This window comes from Hypanus sabinus, chromosome 1, assembly GCF_030144855.1.
Source record: "Hypanus sabinus isolate sHypSab1 chromosome 1, sHypSab1.hap1, whole genome shotgun sequence".
Classification (NCBI taxonomy): Eukaryota; Metazoa; Chordata; class Chondrichthyes; order Myliobatiformes; family Dasyatidae; genus Hypanus; species Hypanus sabinus.
Genome location: NC_082706.1, coordinates 69,514,962 through 69,529,418, shown reverse-complemented (window position 1 = coordinate 69,529,418; position 14,457 = coordinate 69,514,962). Strand labels below are relative to the sequence as shown.

General features: G+C 42.9%; 1 long non-coding RNA gene across 1 annotated transcript in view; it reads left to right on the top strand.

The window, feature by feature from the left end:
* The window catches only part of LOC132394494 (uncharacterized), an 83,265-nt gene that overhangs the window by 11,604 nt on the left and 57,204 nt on the right, over positions 1-14,457 (top strand). The gene's annotated exons all lie outside the window — the stretch shown is intronic.

Sequence of the window (14,457 nt, the reverse complement as noted above, 5' to 3'; positions counted from 1 at the left end):
AGTAACTAAATACAGAGAGGGCTCCTGTTTCTAGTATGTATTAGCTTCCCACTAGCAGAAATATCTGACGTATATATAAGATGGCTGGAGCTGACAGAAATGTGAAGGCTATGGGTGAGCTGATGACACAACCAGTGGCAGAATGTCAGATGGTAATGAGGAGACATACAGGAGTGAGATATATCACGTGGGTGAGTTGTGTTGCAGCAACAACCACATTGCACTCAAAGTCAGTAAGACCAAGAAATTGATTGTGGAGTTATTGAAGCTGGAGTCAGGAGAACACACACCATTCAGTGTTGAGCAGTACAAACAGAGAACAGTTTCAAGTTCCTAGATGTCAATATCTCTGAAGTCCAAAATATTGATGAAATTACAAAGAATGTATGCCAGTCTATATTTCATTAAGAGTTTGAGAATATATGGTATGTCATAGAAACATAGAAAACCTACAGTACAATACATGCCCTTTGGCCCACAAAGTTGTGCCGAACACTTCCCGACCTTAGAAATTACTAAGGTTACCCAAAGCCCCCTATTTTCCTAAGCTCCATGTACCTATCCAAAAGTCTCTTAAAAGACCCTATCATTATCCATCTCCACCGCTGTTACTGGCAGCCAATTTCACGCACTCACCATTCTGAGTAAAAAACTTACCCCTGACATCTCCTCTGTACCTACTCCCCAACACCTTAAACCTGTGTCCTCTTGTGGCAACCATTTCAGCCCTGGGAAAAAGCCTCTGACTATCCACACGATCAATGCCTCTCATCATTTTATACACCTCTATCAGGTCACCTCTCATCCTCTGTCACTCCAAGAAGAAAAGGCCGAGTTCACGCAACCTATTCTCATAGGGCATGCTCTCCAATCCAGGCAACATCCTTGTAAATCTCCTCTGCAACCTTTCCTTGGCTTTCACATCCTTCCCGTAGTGAGGTGACCAGAACTGAGAACAGTTACTTCAAGTAGGGTCTGACCAGGGTCCTATCTAGCTGCAACATTACCTCTCAGCTCCAAAATTCAATTCCACAATTGATGAATGCCAATACAACATATACTTTCTTAACCACAGAGTCAAACTGCGCAGCTGCTTTGAGTGTCCTATGAACTCAGACCCCAAGATCCCTCTGATCCTCCACACTGCCATGAGTCTTACCATTAATACTATATTCTGCCATCATGTTTGACCTACATTTCACATTTAGCTGGGTTGAACTCCATCTGCCACTTCTCTGCCCAGTTTTACATTCTATCAATGTCCTCCTATAACCTCTGACAGCCCTCCACACTATCCACAACACCTCCAACCTTTGTGTCATCAGCAAACTTACTGACCCATCCCTCCACTCTCTCATCAAAAGCCTTGTTGAAATCCATATTCACTACATTTACTGCTCTTCCTCCATCAATGTGTTTAGTGACATCCTCAAAAAATTCAATCAGGATCGTAAGGCTGGAACTGCCCTTGACAAAGCCATGCTGACTATTCCTATTCATATTATATCTCTCTAAATGTTCAGAAATCCTGCCTCTCAGGATCTTCTCTATCAATTTACCGACTACTGAGGTAAAACTCACTGGTCTATAATTTCCTGGTCTATCTCTTCTCCCTTTCTTGAATAAAGGAACAATATCCGCAACCCTCCAATCCTCTGGAAAATCTCCCGTCCCCATTGATGATGCAAAGATCATTGCCAGAGGCTCAGCAATCTCCTCCCTCACCTTCCACAGTAGCCTGGGGTACATCTCATCCGATCCCGGCGACTTATCCAACTTGATGCTTTCCAAAAGCTCCAGCTCATCCTCTTTCTTAATATCTACATGCTCAAGCTTTTCAGTCTGTTGCAAGTCATCACTACAATCGCCAAGATCCTTTTCCATAATGAATACTGAAGTAAAGTATTCATTAAGTACCTCTGCTATTTCCTCCGGTTCCATACACACTTTCCTACTGTCACTCTTGATACGTCCTAGTCTTTCATGTTTTTATCCTCTTGCTCTTCACATACTTGTAGAATGCCTTGGGGTTTTCCTTAATCCTGCCCACCAAGACCTTCTCATGACACATTCTGGCTGTCCTAATTTCCTTCTTAAGCTCCTTCCTATTAGCCTTATAACATTCTAGATCTCTAACATTACTTAGATCTCTGAACCTTTTGTAAGCTTTTCTTTTCTTCTTGACTATGTACAGCCTTTGTACACCCCGGTTCCTGTGCCCTATCATAACTTCTCTGACTCATTGAAACATACCTATGCAGAACTCCACACAAATATCCCCTGAACATTTGCCACATTTCTTCTGTAATTTTCCCTGAGAACATCTGTTTCCAATTTAAGTTTCCAACTTCCTGCTTGATAGCCTCATAATTCCCCTTTCTCCAATTAAATGCTTTTCTAACTTGTCTGTTCCTATGTCTCTCCAATGCTATCGTAAAGAAGATAGAATTATGATCACCATCTCCAAAATGCTTTCCCACTAACAGATCTGACACCTGACCAGGTTCATTTCATTTCTAGATGCAGGAAGATTGTTTCTGATGCTGGGGAAGTCCAGAACGAGGGGTCACAGTTTAAGGATAAAGGGGAAGCCTTTTAGGACCGAAATGAGGAAAAACTTCTTCACACAGAGAGTGGTGAATCTGTAGAATTCTCTGCCACAGGAAACAGTTGAGGCCGGTTCATTGGCTACATTTAAGAGGAAGTTAGATATGGCCCTTGTGGCCAAAGGGATCGGGGGTATGGAGAGAAAGCAGGTACAGGGTTCTGAGTTGGATGATCAGCCAGGATCATACTGAATGGCGGTGCAGGCTCGAAGGGCCAAAAGGCTTACTCCTGCACCTATTTTCTATGTTTCTGTGTTTTAATATTTCCGAATACCAGATCAAGTACAGCCTCTTCTGTTTTAGGCTTCTCTACATATTGTGTCAAGAAACCTTCCTGCACACACCTAACAAACTCCACCTCATCTAAACCCTTTACTCTAGGGAGATGCCAATCGATATTTGGGAAATTAAAATCTCCCATTGTGACAACTTGTTATTATTACCCCTTTCCGGGATCTGTTTCCCTAACTGCTCCTTGATATCCCTATTACTATTGGGCAGCCTATAAAAACATCCAGTAAAGTTATTGACCCCTTCCTGTTCCTAACCTCCACCCACAGAGACTCTGCAGACAATCTCTCTATGACTTCCTCCTTTTCTGCAGCCATGAGACTATCTCTGATCAGCAGTGCCACGCCCCCACCTCTTTTGCCTCCCTCCCTGTCCTTTCTGAAACACCTAAACCCTGCACTTGAAGTAACCATTCCTGTCCCTGAGCCATCCAAATCTCTGCAATGGCCACAACATCACAGCTCCAAGTACTGATCCACACTCTAAGCTCATCTGCTTTGTTCACAACACTCCTTGCATTAAGATACCTTTGGTCTGAACGTGTTCCTGCTCTATCACCTGCCTATCCACCCTCTCGCACTGTCTACAAGCTTTGTCATCAAAGATTCCAGCATATTTCTACTGCTGTACCATAGAGGGCATTCTAACTGGTTGCATCACTGTCTGGTGTAGGGGAGAAGCCAATGCATATGATTGTGACTGAGTCATAACGCAAAGATTTTTTACTCCCTTGCATTGTGGGTTGGACGTAAGATTTAAATAAATTCAAACTTTCACCTTCAGAGAGTTGTAAACTAGCCAACACCATGATGGGCACTGAGCACTGAGATCATCTTCAAATGTGATGCCTCAGAAAGAGCATCCAACGTTAAAGACACCCACCACCAAGGATATGCCCTTTTCTCATCGTTACCAAAAAGGGAGGAGATACAGGAACTTGAAGTCACACAGTTAATGTTTCAGGAACAGCTTCTTTCCCTCCACCATCAGGTTTCTAGGTGGTGCATTAATTCACACATGCTGTTTGTTTTTTCCCTTTTTGCACTCTTTTTATTTTCATATATTCCTTATTGTAACTTACAGTATTTTTAAGGTATTATTCTGTGCTGCTGCATGAAACAACAAATTTCAGGACATGTTAGTGATGATAAACCTGATTATGATTCTGAGAATATCTCCTTTTCAGATGAAAAAGCGAAGGTTTGGGGATGAGTGTTCAAGAGAGGCAGACAACTGCTACTTTGTGCAGTCCCTCCCACAGAGTGAATGATTCCAAGATTCTTCCCAGAAGGATTGTGAAACAAACTTTGAGGTTGAAACTTATAGGAGGATGTTGGCACAAATTATCAATGGTTTGCACATGTCTTAAGGGAAATAAATTTAGTGAGAGCATTCCAAAGTTTCAGCTAAAGAACATCTATCAATTTTGGAGGGATGACATTTATGATTCTCAAGAGACGTGGCCTGGAGTCAAAGGTTGGGATAAGTGGGCATGGAACTTGTAGGAAGACCTGCAATTTGAGGCTGTTACTCCAGATGGTGAATAACAGTTGGCAGATGTTAGGATTAGAGCATTGTCATCCAACCTTTGGAAGAATCCAAGCTTAGATTTCATAAAATGGGTGAAAAGAAGACTCATAATTTCCTCATGGGATTCACAGGATTGATCCAGACAAACTATTTTAAAAAGGGGGATTATGCTGTACAAGAAGGCAGAGAAATGACAGAGACTGAGAAAAATAATAAAGATATATACATCAACTTACGTCATAATGGAAAGATACCATTTAACCAGTTATATTCATGATGGATCACAGAAATGCAATCCTATCATTCCTATTCGTCGTTTGCTTTTTTTTATTTCCCTCCATATTTTGCATACATGCCCACCAAATTAAATTTGATTGTTCTCATCATTATCCCACACAAAGTAATAATTCATGGCAGTCATTTAATCTAGCAGCATGGCTTTGGAATGTGGAAAGGAACTAAGTCAACCAGGGAAAATACGTATGTTAATGGGGAGAGCATGCATGAACAAAGAACAATGAAGGTTCGGATCAAATTCTAGTATAGGAATTGCTGCATCACACCGCTGCCCATAACTAGGTTCTCAACAGTCTTAAGTTTCTTTCTAAATCAGAGCACCAAACGCGAAGTGCTGGAGGAACTCAGCAGGTCTGGCAGTATCTATGGAGGGGAATAAACAGTAAACGTTCCAGGCTGAGCCCCTTCATCGGGACTGAAAAGAAAGGGGGAAGAAGCCAGAATAAGAACATGGATGGAGAGGAGGGAATAAAATCTGGCAGGTGATAGGTGAGACCAGATGGGGGGCAAGGTGTGTGAGTGGTGGAGGGAGGATGAAGTGAGAAGCTGGGGCCCACCCACCTTCCCCCTCACCTGGTCTCACTTATCACCTACCAGCATGCACTCCACCACCCCCCATCCAACTTGTTATTCCGGCTTCCAATGATTTTTCCTCCCTTTTCTTTGGACACATATAAATCCTGTAGTGATAGCAAAACAACACTCCTCTTTGAGAAGTAAGTAAGATACATTTCCGGGGGCCGGAGGCTAAGGGGAAAGTGGGGTCATCCCACTTTAATGATGCAATTAACATTCAAATCTCCTTTTATACCTGAGCAGTTTTGTTTAAGCAACATTGGCGACATCCTAAAAGGAAACTTGCTTGCAGGTGTTTCTCTGGCAGTAAGTGGGAAAACATTCAATTACCGTCCCCAGATGCAGTTGTTAATTAACCGGAGTGTTTTAGTGAGCATTCAATTTGAACTGTAGTTTCCTTATCGCTGGGGCAACATATGTAGGTCCTGCTAAACATCTAGTCATAGCATCTAGCAGCTCCTCAGATCTTTCTTTTTACAATGTCATCAACAACACAACACATTAAAATATAGAATACTAAGCAAGAGCCAGAAAGTTTCATCAGCAGACATTAGATATCTTCCGACTTTCTCTTAGCACTTTCCATGTTGTGATCTCTTTATCACGTGATCTATCATGCTGTTTTATTGACTCTGACAATGGAGCCTGCAGTCCTAAAAATATCACCATGGTGGCGTGTCATAAACACTCAAGATTCAGCAGATGCTGTAAATCTGGAGCAGCACATAGAAAATGCCGTGCTCCATTTGTGCTGATGGTTTTGAGGAGTAGCAGAAGCTATATTCGTATTGTATTGTATGTATTCCATCCACCTGCTCAGGTGAGAAATTAGTAGTCTTCCTGAAGAAATTGGATTTTTCAGCAGGAACGAAAATGACACAAAGACAGGAAAGGGAAAACAACAGCAGGGCAAATAACAATTTATCACATATGCATCAAAATAGACAGTGAAATGTGATCATAAAACATACAAACATACCGTGAAATGAATAGGCAAAATATTCCTCTTCTGATAATGTATAATCTGTAAAAATCGCTTGGTGCTAAAGGCCTCCTAGATATGTCATAAATAATATTATAAGCCAACTATGAAAAATGAGTCATATTTAATTTATGGAAATGCATAACTCATCCACAGCCAGGGCAGTTTATATCAAGATTGCCCAGTTGTGCAATAACTTCCATGTTTCATGGACAATTCTTGTCATACAGTCCCATTTATCGCAATGTATCTGGTTAAGCAGTCTGTCATATTCCATTGACTGCCCAGTAACCACTTATTCCTAATAAACATAATTTGTATCCAAGAGCAAATTCAGTCCTGATGAAGGCAGTGGATAAAGGTTTTATGTTTGCTGTTCGAATATTAATCACTGTTCTCTCCGCGTGTGGAGAGTGAGTTAGACTCCATTGCTCATTCTCCATTGTAGCCAGGTGAGAGTGACCCGAGAAAATTTCCAATCCCCGTTCTTTCACCCCTACCCTTCTCCTCAGCTACCCACCAATTCCCTCTGGTGCCCCTCCTCCTTCTGTCTCCTATCAGATTTTTTCTTCAGCCCCAAACCTTTTCTACCTATCGTCTCCCAGTTTCACACTTCGTCTCCCCTCCCCCCATTCTCTGTTTTCCACAGGGATCACTCTCTCTCTGTGCACTTCATCTCCCACCCCCAACTCCCCAACTCCCCCCCCCCATTCTCTGTTTTCCACAGGGATTGCTCTCTCTGTGCACTTCATCTCCCACCCCCAACTCCCCAACTCCCCCCCCCATTCTCTGTTTTCCACAGGGATCGCTCTCTCTCTGTGCACTTCATCTCCCATCCCCAACTCCCCAACTCCCCCCCCCCCATTCTCTGTTTTCCACAGGGATTGCTCTCTCTGTGCACTTCATCTCCCATCCCCAACTCCCCAACTCCCCCCCCCCATTCTCTGTTTTCCACAGGAAATGCTCTCTCTCTGTACTTCACTCCAACTCTTCACTTTGCACAAGGGTCTCACTGAATGAATCACTCAACTTCTCTTGCCCCATCACTGAACTGTTCCCACAATCTATGGACTCACCTTCATGGACACTTCATCTCATATTCTTGATATTTATTGCTGACATATTTATTTATTTACTACTATTATTAATAATTCTTTTTGTATTTGTAGTTTGTTGTCTTTTTTGCTTTTGGTGTTATCTCTCATTGATTTTATTATGGTTAATAGGTTTATAAAGTATACCCACAAGAAACTGAATCTCTGGGTTGTATATAGTGACGTATATGTACTTTGATAATAAAATTACTTTGAACTTTTAATGTAGAACCTTGTCCATTTGTCCCTTCCCACTAATTTCTCTCCTGGCATTTACCCCTGCAAGTGACAGAAATGCAACACTTGTCAATTCATCTCCTCCCTCACCTGCTTTCAGGGTCCCAAACAGTCTTTCTATGTGAGGTACATATTCTTCACTTGTAAATCTGTTTAGGTCATCTACTGTGTCCAATACTCCCAGTGCGGCCTGCTCTATATTGGTGAGGCCTGTTGTAGATTGGGGGACCACCTTGATGAGCATCATCTCTTCATCCACAAAATAACAGAACTTGCCATTGGCTAACCATTTTAATTCCCATCCCCAATCCCATTCCAACATGCCATTCATGGCCTCCTCTTCTGTCATGATAAGCCCCCTCTCAGGGTAGAGGAGCAACAACTCATATTCTGTCTAGATAGCTTCCAACCTGATGACATGAGCATTGATTTCTCCTTCTAGGAAATTTTTCTTTTCGTTTTTTCCACTCCCTGTTTCTCCTTGTTCTATTCACAAGTCTGGCCTCTTACCTCTTCTCCTCACGTACCTATCACCTCCCCATGGTGCCCCTCCTTCTTCCCTTTCTCCCATGGTCCACTCTCCTATCAGATTGCTTCTCTAGCCTTTTGCCTTTCCACACATCAGTCTTCACCTATCACCTTCTAGCATACCCTCCTTCCCCGCCTCCCACCTTTTCATTCTGGTGTCTTCCCCCTTCCTTTCCAGTCCTGATGAAGGGTCTCAAACCAAAATGTCGACTGTCTATTCAACTTTCATGGGTGCTGCCTGGCCTGCTGAATTCCTCCAGCATTTTGGGTGTGTTGCTCAGGATTTTCAGCATCTGTGACAAATCTACGGATTACCAATTATTTCATTACTTTAGATCCAGAGGAACAATTTCATTTTCCTCTACACCTGTGTACAGGAAATGATAATCACAATCTTGAATTTGCAGAATCTCTTGTGTTAACCATCAAAGTCAATGCCAGGAATCCTGATGCAGTCATGAGTTTTCACTATTGGATGGCACACTGTGCCTCAACAACCAAGCAAAAGGAACCCCTGGGTAAGGAAGTGCTCTCCTTTAGTCTGGCTGATGACTTTGGTCCCAACCCCATAAGCAGAAAGGCAGCCTGCATCCCTTTGTAGCTGCATTGCCAAATGTAACGAGGCAGGGCAGATCATGGGCAGACCAAAGTTGTGTCCCCACTGCCTGGACAGCTCTGGACAACCCCCCCCCCCCATTCCCTGTTTACACAGAAATATAGAAACATAGAAAACTTAAAGCACAATACAGGCCCTTCGGCCCACAAAGTTGTGCCGAACATGTCCCTACCTTAGAAGTTACTAGGCTTATCCATAGCCCTCTATTTTTCTAAGCTCCATGTACTTATCCAAAAGTCTCTTAAAACACCCTATCGTAACCACCTCCACCACGGTTGTCGGCAGCCCATTCCACACACTCATCACTCTCTGAGTAAAAGACTTACCCCTGACATCTCCTCTGTAACTGCTCCCCAGCACCTTAAACCTGTGTCCTCTTGTGGCAACCATTTCAGCCCTGGGATTATCCACACAATCAATGCCTCTCATCATCTTATACACCTCTATCAGGTCATCCCTCATCCTCCGCTGCTCCAAGGAGAAAAGGCCAAGTTCACTCAACCTGTTTTCATAAGGCATGCTCCACAATCCAGGCAACATCCTTGTAAATCTCCTATGCACCCTTTCTATGGTTTCCACATTCTTCCTGTAGTGAGGCAACCAGAACTGAGCACAGTACTCCACATGGGGTCTGACCAGGGTCCTATATAGCTGCAACATTACCCCTCTGCTCCTTAATTCAATTCCATGATTAATGAAGGCCATTACACCGTATCCTTCTTAACCACAAAGTCAACCTGCGCAGCTGCTTTGAGTGTCCTATGGACTCAGACCCCAAGGTCCCTCTGATCTTTCACATTGCCAAGAGTCTTACCATTAATACTATGTGCTGCCATCATATTTGACCTGCCAAAATGAACCACTTCACACTTATCTGGGTTGAACTTCATCTGCCACTTCTCAGCCCAGTTTTGCATCTTATCAATGTTTCGCTGTAATCTCTGACAGCCCGCCACACTATACATAACACCTCCAACCTTTGTGTCATCAGCAAATTTACTAACCCATCCCTCCCCTTCCTCATCCTGGTCATTTATAAAAATCATGAAAATTAAGGGTCCCAGAACAGATTGCTGAGGCACAGCACTGTCACTGACCTCCACGCAGAATATGACCCGTCTACAACCACTCTTTGTCTTCTGTTGGCAGGCCAGTTCTGGATCCACAAAGCAATGTCCCCTTGGATCCCATGCCTCCTTACTTTCTCAATAAGCCTTGCATGGGTACCTTATCAAATGCCTTGCTGAAATCCATATACACTACATCTACTGCTCTTCTGTCATCAATGTGTTTAGTCACATCCTCAAAAACTTCAACCAGGCTCGTAAGGCATGACCTGCTCTTGACAAAGCCAGGCTGACTATTCCTAATCATATTATACCTCTCCAAATGTTCATAAATCCTGCCTCTCAGCATCTTCTCCATCAACTTACCAACCACTGAGTTAAGACTTACTGGTCTATAATTTCTTGTGCTGTCTCTGCTCTCTTTCTTGAATAAAGGAATGATCATGATCTCAGGATGGCCCCACTGCCTGGACAACCCCTCTATTCTCTGGTTGTGATAATTCAAAGGTTTCAAAGGTACATTTAACATCAGAGAAATGCATACAACATACATCCTGAAATGGTTTTTCTTTGCAGCCACAAAAACAGAAGAGTCCCCAAATGACAGTTTAATGTTAGAACCCCAAAGTATCCCCCAGCTTCCCTCCATCCTGTGCATAAGTGGCTGCAAACAACAATCCCCCCTCCCCACCGGCAAAAAAAGCAGCGGCACCCTCCACTGAGCTCTCAAGTGTGAGCAAGGCAACAGCAAAGACACAGACTTGCAGTTACCCAAAGACTACATTTGACATAGGCTCTGCTCTCCCTAACAGGGGAGGAAGAGGTGTCTCTGTTTCACGGTGAGAGGGAAGACATAACAAACATCTCGCTGGTTTACGATGTTAAAAGTCTGTTGCATCATTTTTTTGAGCTCTGTGCCTTTGGGTGCACAGCCTTAGGTCTTCCAATGATCTCAGGATGGCCCCATGCCTAGACAGTTCTTGACGATGCCTCCATTCTCCCGTTATGTATCAAGCATGATGGTTGAGGTGTCATAACTGTTCCTGAACCTGCTGCGCTAGTGGCTACATGTTATCAGTAAGACACCGCATGCTAAACTTATCTCTGCTAGTTGTGCATACTATCAGTGTCCAACCTAATTGTTGCTACTGTGAAATAGATAACCATGTGTCCTCATCTTCACTGGCAATTTGATCTTCCACTGTTCCCTGCATAGATCGTCCTTGTCTCTCTGAGAAAGGAAAGGCACATGCGTAGGTCTGTGGCAAGTGAAATACAGAAATAAGATATCCAAGCTCGCATAACTTCAGTGATGAAACACTCTGCACCATCTATTGCACTTCCAGGGGCTTCCTTTTGATTGTGATTTTCTGCTAATGTTTTACTTCACCCAGTCATTTATTTCTTGTATAAATTATGTCCAGTACATTTTATGTATAATGTGTCTGTGATGTTGCTGCAAGCAAGGTTTTCATCATACTTACACCTCACTGTGCTTGTGCACATGACAATAAATTATAGATTGGGAGGGTGTTAGGGAGTGGAATATGGTAAGCAGGAATATCTATGTTCTATATTTTAGGTTCTGTCTTACTCATGGTTGCTCCAGAAACTGAAGTGATGGTGGGATGAAGGCCATCCACAGTCAAGGCCTCGGCTCTGGGCTTGCAGGGCATATGAGCAGGAGGCTGGTCAGCTGCCGTGCCCAGAGTTCGAGCCTGGAGGTTGTCTGGGGTTCGAGGTCCTGTTTTCAGCTAACCTGTCTGGGGGTCAATAGTCTGCAGACTGCTCCAGCACATCGTTTGGTGTATTGGTTGTTAGCACAAGTGACATGTATCACTCTATATTTCCATGTACGTGTGGTATATGAGTCTGAATCTGAATTTAAGTACATACCACATTTATTCTGCACTCACTAACAGCTGCCACCTGCTGTTATGACACAGATTGCCCCGTGGAGAGTTGGTAGTGAGTGCCATGCAGTGAGGTCAAAGGATGCGGGAACAATGAGTGAATAACTGGGATTGTGGGCAACCCATGAGATGAGGATACAAGACGTGAGTTGTGGAGACTGTGTGAGATGAAGGAAGTCAATGAATGCTGCATTTGAGTCTCAAATAGTTTATGGTGGAGGAACGATAAGGGCCACCTTTGTAGTGAACTGATCTGATAAAACAATGTATTAGAGCAGTGTCTTAGTTAGTGTAATGCTATTATAGCACCATCAACCCAGGGTCAATTCAGCTGCTGTCTACGAAGAGTTTGTACTTTGTGATCCCATGGGTTTCCTCCCATATCCCAAAGAAAATGTATGGGATTATTGGCTAATTGGTCTTATGGGATAATTGGGTGATACAGGCTGGTTAAGCTGGAAAGCCTTGTTATTGTGCTGAGTCCCTAAATAAATAAATAAATTCTATCAACTATCTTAACCGCCCATGTGAAGACACTACCCTTTCCTTGAGTCCTCTGGGGTGGCATCCTCACATTGACCTGTACAGTTATTTGTCCCAGTCTCATTTCCACTACTTGTCCAGAAGATCCCCAATCTCCCTATCTTCCTCTTTTCCAGCGTCATCTTAAAAACCTTGGACACTGCCTTCTTCCTTTCTGAAGCAGACCTGTTAGTCGGAATAAATTTCAGAATTATTTCCCAGTGCCCTTCCCACCATAACAAAGCACAGGACTGTTTAGGCGATGAACTGGCTTGGTCTGCTGGTAAAGGCATGCAACAAAAACACCCACGTGGACTGGACTACCTGGTTTGTGCAACCACTCAAAAGAACAGTATGCTTGTCTTTTGCAATCTGTCTACACTTGAGTGTTCAACAGTCTTTTGTTTTATGAGTTCTTTTATTTTATTATGGGTTCTTTCCTATGAGCATAAATTGTTTTAATTTTCTGCACACTGGGTGTTCAATAGTCTTTTTTACATGAGTTCTGTTGGGCTTCTTTGTTTTGTGGCAGCCTGTTAGGAGGCGAATCTCAAGGTTGTATAATGTAATTATACTTTGATAATAAATGTACTTTGAACTTTGATCAGCTTCAGCAGATCTGGGTTAACCAAGCATTAACCTGAAATGTCAATTCTCTTTCATTTTCCATTGTTCAGTCAGTATTTATAACGTTGTCAGTTTTTATTTCCACTTTCTAACATCTAGAGCATTTTTCATTTTTAACACCTAAGTTCACCAGCTATCCATTTTTGCAGTTATGGTACCTGTCTCAAAGATTGTGGGAGTAAACCTTTATCAAGCTTGAATATGATGAAATAAAGTAAAAACATTCTTCAACCCTTCTTGTCCCCATCTTTTATTTTGAGAGGACTAGAATATAAAATCAAGGATGTATTGCTGAGGCTTGTGGCTGGGAGATCTTCTGGACAAGCAGTGGTAACGTGATGCAGACAAATAATTGCACAGGTCAATGTGAGGGTGCTGCCTCAGAGCATTCATGAAAGGGTATCAAAGAAAGGATGTGCTAACAATGGAGAAGGTTCAGAAGAAATTCATGAGAATGATTCCAGGAATGAAAGAGGACTGTACTTATTATGACTTGGGCCTGTACTGTTCGGAGTTTAGAAGAATGAGGTGGGGGATCTCATTGGGATCTATCTAATACTGGAAGTCCTAGAGAGAGTGCGTGTGGAGAGGATGTTTCCTATAGTGGGGGGAGTCTAGGACCAGAGGACACAGCCTCAGAATAGAGGGATGTCCCTGTGGAATAGAAATGGAGAGGATTTTTGTTTAGCCAGAAAGTAGGAATCTGTGGCATTCATTGCCACAGATGGCCATGGAGGCCAAGTAATTGGATATATTTAAAGAAAAGGTTGATAGGTTAGTGACTGGTCAGGACATCAGAGTTTATGGGGAGAAAGCAGGAGAATGGGGTGGAGAGAGATAATAAATCAGCCATGATGGAATGGAAGAGCAGACTTGGTGGGCTAAATGGCCTAATTCTGCTCCTATGTCTGATAGTCTTATGGTCTTTAATATTTCCAAGTAGCCATCTATTTGATCAGTGGTGTTTGCTCATTTATCTCTCCCATCTTAAAGTGCTGTAATGTATTTATTAAGTGATATAGTGCGAGCAGGACATTCCCTGTCTTTTTGTTGGTATCTGCAGTTGAATCAATAGACAATAGACAATAGGTGCAGAAGTAGACCATTCGGCCTCTCGAGTCTGCACCGCCATTCTGAGATCATGGCTGATCATTCACTATCAATACCCAGTCCCTGCCTTGTTCCCATATCTCTTGATTCCCCTATCCATCAGATATCTATCTAGCTTCTTCTTGAAAGCATCCAGAGAATTGGCCTCCACTGTTTTCCGAGGCAGTGCATTCCACACCTCCACAACTCTGGGAGAAGAAGCTCTTCCTCAACTCTGTTTTAAATAACTGAGCTCTTATTCTCAATCCATGCCCTCTGGTACTGGACTCTCCCAACATCTGGAACATATTTCCTGCCTCAATCCTATCAAATCCTTTAATTATCTTAAACGTTTCAATCAGATCTCCTCTCAATCTCCTCAGTTCCAGTGTGTACAAGCCCAATCTCTCCAATCTCTCTGCGTAAGACAGTCCTGCCATCCCAGGAATCAACCTAGTGAATCTACGCTGCACTTCCTCAAT